Genomic DNA, 6,749 nt, shown 5'->3' on the forward strand with positions numbered 1-6,749 from the left:
CTAAAGCACATTAAAAAAATAAAAAGTTGGGTGTCTAAGTCATACTCTGAAAACTGATGCTGAGATGCTGTGGATGTGAGATGATCTGATACTATTTTGAGGCAGTGCCCTCAAAAACACACCCAGTTAGCCAGCTGCCATTAAGTCAATCCTGACTCATGCTGACCCCTGCGCGTCTGAGTATGGCTGTGCTCCATGGGGTTTTCAGTGGCTGATCTTCAGAAGCTGGTACCTCTAGGTGGATTCAAACTGCCGACCTTTCTGTTAGCAGTTAGGTGAGTTAATTACTTGCACCACCCAGGTAAGAAAATAATTTTTTTTCCCCCACCTCTCTACAGTCCATCTCTAGCTGAAGTATTTCTCTCATGGCCCTTGCTGGGCTGAGCTTTGTCCTGATTGTATCATAGGAGAATTAGGTAGAAACGAAAATAAAAACTCAACAGCAGAGGGAAACTTGCCCAGTCATTGTTACTCAGAATCCACCTCCCCATTTCTCTCGTCCTTTGAGAACTGCCAAGACATTTATCTTGCCTCAAAACACACCCAGTTAGCCAGCTGCCATTAAGTCAATCCTGACTCATGCTGACCCCTGCGCGTCTGAGTATGGCTGTGCTCCATGGGGTTTTCAGTGGCTGATCTTCAGAAGCTGGTACCTCTAGGTGGATTCAAACTGCCGACCTTTCTGTTAGCAGTTAGGTGAGTTAATTACTTGCACCACCCAGGTAAGAAAATAATTTTTTTTCCCCCACCTCTCTACAGTCCATCTCTAGCTGAAGTATTTCTCTCATGGCCCTTGCTGGGCTGAGCTTTGTCCTGATTGTATCATAGGAGAATTAGGTAGAAACGAAAATAAAAACTCAACAGCAGAGGGAAACTTGCCCAGTCATTGTTACTCAGAATCCACCTCCCCATTTCTCTCGTCCTTTGAGAACTGCCAAGACATTTATCTTGCCTCTTGGTTTCAGGTCACTTCTCCCTCTTCCTGGCATCCTCACTTAGCTTGCCATGTCTTGACTTACATCCAAACCCAAACCTACTGCCGTTGAGTTGATTTCGACTCACAGCGACCCTCTAAGAACAGAGTAGAACTGCTCCATGGGGTTTCCTAGACTGTAAATCTTTATGGAAGTAGACTGCCACATCTTTCTCCTGAGGAGCGGCTGCTGCGTTTGAACCTCTGCCGTTTTGGTGAGCATCCAAGTGCTTTAACCACTGCACCACCAGGGCTCCTTATGACTTATACCAACGTCTAAGTCATCTTTTCTTTTTCCTTTCCCCAGAGACTAGGAAATCTCTATGTCTTCAGGGCATAGTCTCCTTTGTTCACAAATGCGGTGCACAGAGACTCGCGTTCACGTCTACCCAAGGTCCACAGCATACTCCTATCTGCGGACACTCTGTGATGGCTTCTGATGGGGAGATGGGCTCAAGGAGCGAAATGTGGAAAAAAGAAACCTGGAGCAAAGGCAGAGCCCCTGTTCTCTTGACGCTCCTTCTCTTGTTAACTTCAACTAGTCTCACGTCTGCCGGTGAGTTTTCTCTAATTTCTCTCTCTCTTTTTTTTTTTAATTCTTAACATTCTGCCAAGAGTTGTCATCCTCATGTCACCATCAGACTGGCTTATTCTAACCTCCTCGGGCACTGCTTGGATTCCTGGACCGTTTTAACACTCACATCACCCCACGGATTTAACCTCAAAGGAAATAAAGGAACCATCGGGTAACAACTAACTTGGAAAGCACTTCCCAAGCATTTTTTTTTTCTCTATTAAACAAAAGATTGAAAAATGGCAACCTTAACGGTCAAGTGAACGTTTCCAAAATAAATGTTAGCTTTGCCTGCAAATATTTCCAAAGGTATTTCAATAGCGGTAATAAAACAAATACTTGCATAACGGGTAAACGGCATATCAAAAATATGTGTGCATTCATTTCTGAGCACCTGGAGCAGCTCATGGTGCGTGTTTGATCTCTCTAAGGACTCTGCAGGTATTGGGCAGAAAAATTTCTTCTGCAACATTCCCCAGCACACATAGTAAATATAGTAAAACTATTTTGTTTGCCCAAAAGAAGATATTTGCAGTCAACATACGTGCATTTCAAATTGTTGGTGGTTCCTTGCAAATCAGTACTCACTGTGGCAATCTGACAGAAAATGGTTGAAAAATATAGAAATGGGTGCTACTGGAAGTAGCTATAGTAGCTACTGATTTGACTATGAGCTGAAAGGAAAAAAAAAAATACACACACACACACACACATATATATACGTAAACCAAACAAACCAAACCCAGTGCCGTCGAGTCGATTCCGACTCATAGCAACCCTATAGGACCGAGTAGAACTGCCCCATAGAGTGTCCAAGGAGCGCCTGCTAGATTCGAAGTGCCGGCCCTTTGGTTGGCAGGCGTAGCACTTAACCACTACGCCACCACGGCTTCCATATATATGTACATTCCGGCCTAGGTTGTTACTAGGAATGGGTGTTTGGCTGAGCGGTTATAATAACCACACTGCTGTCGTGATGACTGCAGTCCCGTAGGATCCGTCCCTGTATTGAATGAGAAATTCTATCAAAATCTACTCACAGGTAAGGTAACTGGCACAAAACCCGTTGCTGTTGAGTCAATTCCGACTCATAGCGACCCCAAAGGACAGAGCAGAACTACCCCACAGGGTTTCCAAGGCTGTAATCTTTATGAAAACAGACTGCCCCATCTTTCTGGTAAGTCTGAACCAGCAACTTCTTGGTGAACAGCCAAGCATTTAATCACCGTGCCACCAGGGCTCCTTATAAGTGGCACACCCAAACCAAAAACCTGTTGCCGTCAAATCAATTCCAACTCGTAGAGACCCCATAGGACAGAACAGAACTGCCCCAGAGGGTTTCCAGGGAGTGGCTGGTGGATTCGAACTGCCAACCTTTTGGTTAGCAGCTGTAGCTCTTAACCACTGCGCCACCAGTTGACACTAAAAACGATGATTTTTTTTGTCCAAACTCTGGTTGAATTTAACAAAAATAAGTGCCACTCCCATATATATTTTACGGAAATTTATATATATTTCCTTTAATATATATTATACTGCAAAAATTTACCTCTGGATATATTTAAATTTTAATCATACCTGCTTTTTTTTTGGAAATTTACAAGTAAATGTAATAATATACATGTCGAAAATTCTAATAGAAATCTCAGTTATAACCTATAATTGCTTCCATAGTTCCTAAATGAAAAGTCTTTAAAATTATACAAAAATGCTATACTTTGCTTCAGTATTTAGTTTTCAACTGAGGGCGGTTTCCTCCTCGAGGGAATATTTGACAATAACTAAAGAGACTTTTGGTTGTCAGGCTGGGGGGTACTATTGGAATCTAGTGGGGAGACAACAGCCTCCCACAGCAAAGAACTTTCCAGCCCATATGGCAAGAGTGCTGAGGAGGAGAAACGATGACTGACTTTCAGTACACAGCTTCTGTTGATAAAACATGTTTGAAACATTAGAAAATCCTCTACGAAACACACTTTTTAAAATAGTATTACTTATTTTGAGATTCTAGGCACAAATATGAATAAACTAGATACAGGACAGTAGTAACTACAAAGATGAGTAATTTTTTAACACAGTTGGCAGTCATAAATGTGAATAATTTTTTTAATTGGAATAGAGTCTTCCCAGAAAGTAAAATTTTTGTGTCCTTTTACAAAATGTGGCTCCCTATTTTCCCAAAGAAACACTTAAGGGAATCTTACTCACAAAGGCATCTTGGTTTGATCAGTTTTCCAAAAACAAAAATAAGTAAGTGAGCTAAGCATTTATTTATTCAACTTTTATTCAGTTTCCTTTAATATGCTACATGGATTTCAAAATTAAAGACAGATGGGAATGACAAATGAGAAAGTGGTCATTCTACAGATTAGAGGTCTTCATCACATATTAGAAGAGCTACACTGTTTCTGGTCTCTGAGATTTGTGCTACCATTATTTTTTTATAGACTCTAATCTTGGTCAAAGCAGTTCCTGGGTGGTGCAAACAGTTAAGGGCTTGACTAGTAGCTGAAAGGTTGTTGGTTCGAACCCACCCAGAGGCATCTCAGAACAAAGACCTTGCAATCTCCTTCCGAAATTCAGCCACTGTAAACCCCGTGGAGCACAGTTCTACTCTGGCACACACGGGGTCTCCGTAAGTCAGAGAGTGAGTTGACTAGATAGCAACTGTTTTTGTGTATGTGTGTCCATGTACAAAAACACCGTTCTTTCTAAGAAATGTACATTAAAGGACTCGGGGTATGGTCATCGTGTAGGCAAGTTACTCTCAAATTTTTCAGGGAAAAGAAAGCTCTTTGTACTTGCAGCACTTCTTAAGTTTGTGATTGTTTCAAAATAATTTATGTATTATTTCATCTCAACTATGTGTGTGTGTGTGTATAATGTGTGTGTGTGTACACACACACATCCCACCCACCCAGTGCCATCGAGTCGATTATATGTATAATTTCAATTGCCTCACGTGCATTTGAAAGCTGGACGATGAATAAGTAAGAGCAAAGAAATGGTGCCTTTGAATTGCGGTGTTAGCGAAGAATGTTGACTATACCATGTACTGTGAAAAGAATGAACAAATCTGTCTTGGAAGGAGTACAACCAGAATGCTCCTTAGAAGCAAGGATGGCAAGACTGAGTCTAAGGTACTTTGGACATGTTGTCAGGAGGGATCAGTCCCTGGAGAAGGACATCATGCATGGTAAAGTAGACAGTTAGTGGAAAAGAGGAAGACTCTCAATGATATGGATTGACATGGTGGCTGCAACAATGGGCTCGAGCATAACAAGGATTGTGAGGATGCTACAGGATGGGACGGTGTTTCATTCTGTTGTACACAGGGTCGTTATGAGTCAGGACTGATTCGATGGCACCCAACAACAGAAATATCCATTTGTAGTGGTTATGATATCAAATTGCCACATTCTCCTAAAAACTCCTGCCTATGCATTTTTTCATTCTCCCACTTTGTTTTGTTTGCTCATTTCCCTCCATTTTTCAGATATGCTGATTAGGACACCAGAAGTACATTTCTTTAGAAACCAGTTTCTCCTCTTGTTGTAGAAGTGTATCCTCCAGAGAGGCTCCTTTCAGCTCCTCAAAGACAGCCTGCTCAGCACTGAATTGGTGTCACTTTTCCCTGGCTAGTAGTTCTAAGACTTGGATTAGTGGTTCTCGAAATTTGGTTCCCAGATTGGCAGCACCAGCCTTACTACGACGCTTGTGAAAAATGCAAATTACTGAGCCCCAACCCGGACCCAGGGAATCAGAAACCCCGGGATTCGGGTCCAGCAATCTGTGTTTTCACAAGCCCTCAGGTCATCCAGTAAACTTTGAAGTTTAAGAAACAATGCCTTGGATCATTAATTCTCTACGTCAAGTGTGTATGGAAATCACCTGGGAACGTGTTTACAATCCAGGCTCCATCCTATATTTTATAGACCATGGTTGAGCATTGTTGTTGCTGTTAGTTGCTGTCTGGTCGGCTCCAACTCAAGGTGAACCCATGTAAACCAGAAAGCGATGCTGCCTAGTTCTGAGCCATCTCCATGATCGCTGGTATGACTGAGTCCATTACCGCAGCCACTGTGTATTGTGAGCTCCTTCCCACCAAGGGGGCTCATTTTCCCGCACCATATCAGACAATAAACCCAGCGCTGTTGTGTCGATCCTGACTCATCACAACCCCACAGGACAGAGTAGGACTGCTCCATACGGCTTCCAAGGAACGCCTGGTGGATTCCAACTTTCAACCTTTTGGTTAGCACCTGTAGCTCTTAACCACTAGGCCACCAGGATTTCAGAAGACGTACAACCAGAATGCACCTTGGAAGCAAGGATGATGAGACTGTCTCACGTACTTTGGACATGTTATCAGGAGAGACCAGTCCCTGGAGAAGGGTATCATGCTTGGTAAAGTAGAGGGTCAGTGGAAAAGAGGAAGACCCTCAACGAGGTGGACTGACACAGTGGCTGCTACAATGGGGTCAGGCATAGTAACAATTTTGAGGATAGCACAGGACCAGGCAGTGCTTGGCTCTGTTGTGCATCGGGTAACTAGGAGTCGGAACGGACTTGACGGCACCTAACAACAATGCAACAACGTATCAGACAAGGTTCTATTGTGATTCCTAGGGTTTTCACTGGCCGATTTTCAGAAGTAGAACGTCGGGCGCTTCTTCCTAGTTTGTCTTAGTGGGAGCTCTGCTGAGAGCTGTCCACCGTGGGTGACCCTGCTGTTAGCTGAAATACCAGTGGCGCAGCTTCCAGCATCACCCAACACGTGAGCCACCACAGTACTGGGCATTAGACCCCTGCCCTTGCAGAAGAGACCTAGTGGATTCTAACTTTAGTCACTGGGACAAGATGGTTTCCTTCATAGCCACTGCCCCAGACGCACCAGGGTCTAAGAGGAACCCCACAGTGTCGCAGCATGGGTTAAGGGGGAACCCCACAGTGTCGCAGCATGGGTTAAGGGATAGATTTCATGGGGATGGTGAAAGTGACAGAGCCAAGGTTGAAGAGAAGAGACGGCCCCATTCCATCCACTCGTCGTCTGACAGAGAGGTGTGCGGGCACCAGTGTATTGGGCGTGCAGTGTGGTTGTAACCTACAGACCCTGCCACCCAATTGCTGACTCAGGAATAGCCCTAATACGAGTCAAAAGAGCTACGATTCCATAGAATCATGGGATGAGCAAGGGTGCCT

The sequence above is a fragment of the Loxodonta africana genome, chromosome Y, assembly GCF_030014295.1.
Source record: "Loxodonta africana isolate mLoxAfr1 chromosome Y, mLoxAfr1.hap2, whole genome shotgun sequence".
In the NCBI taxonomy this organism is placed as follows: Eukaryota; Metazoa; Chordata; class Mammalia; order Proboscidea; family Elephantidae; genus Loxodonta; species Loxodonta africana.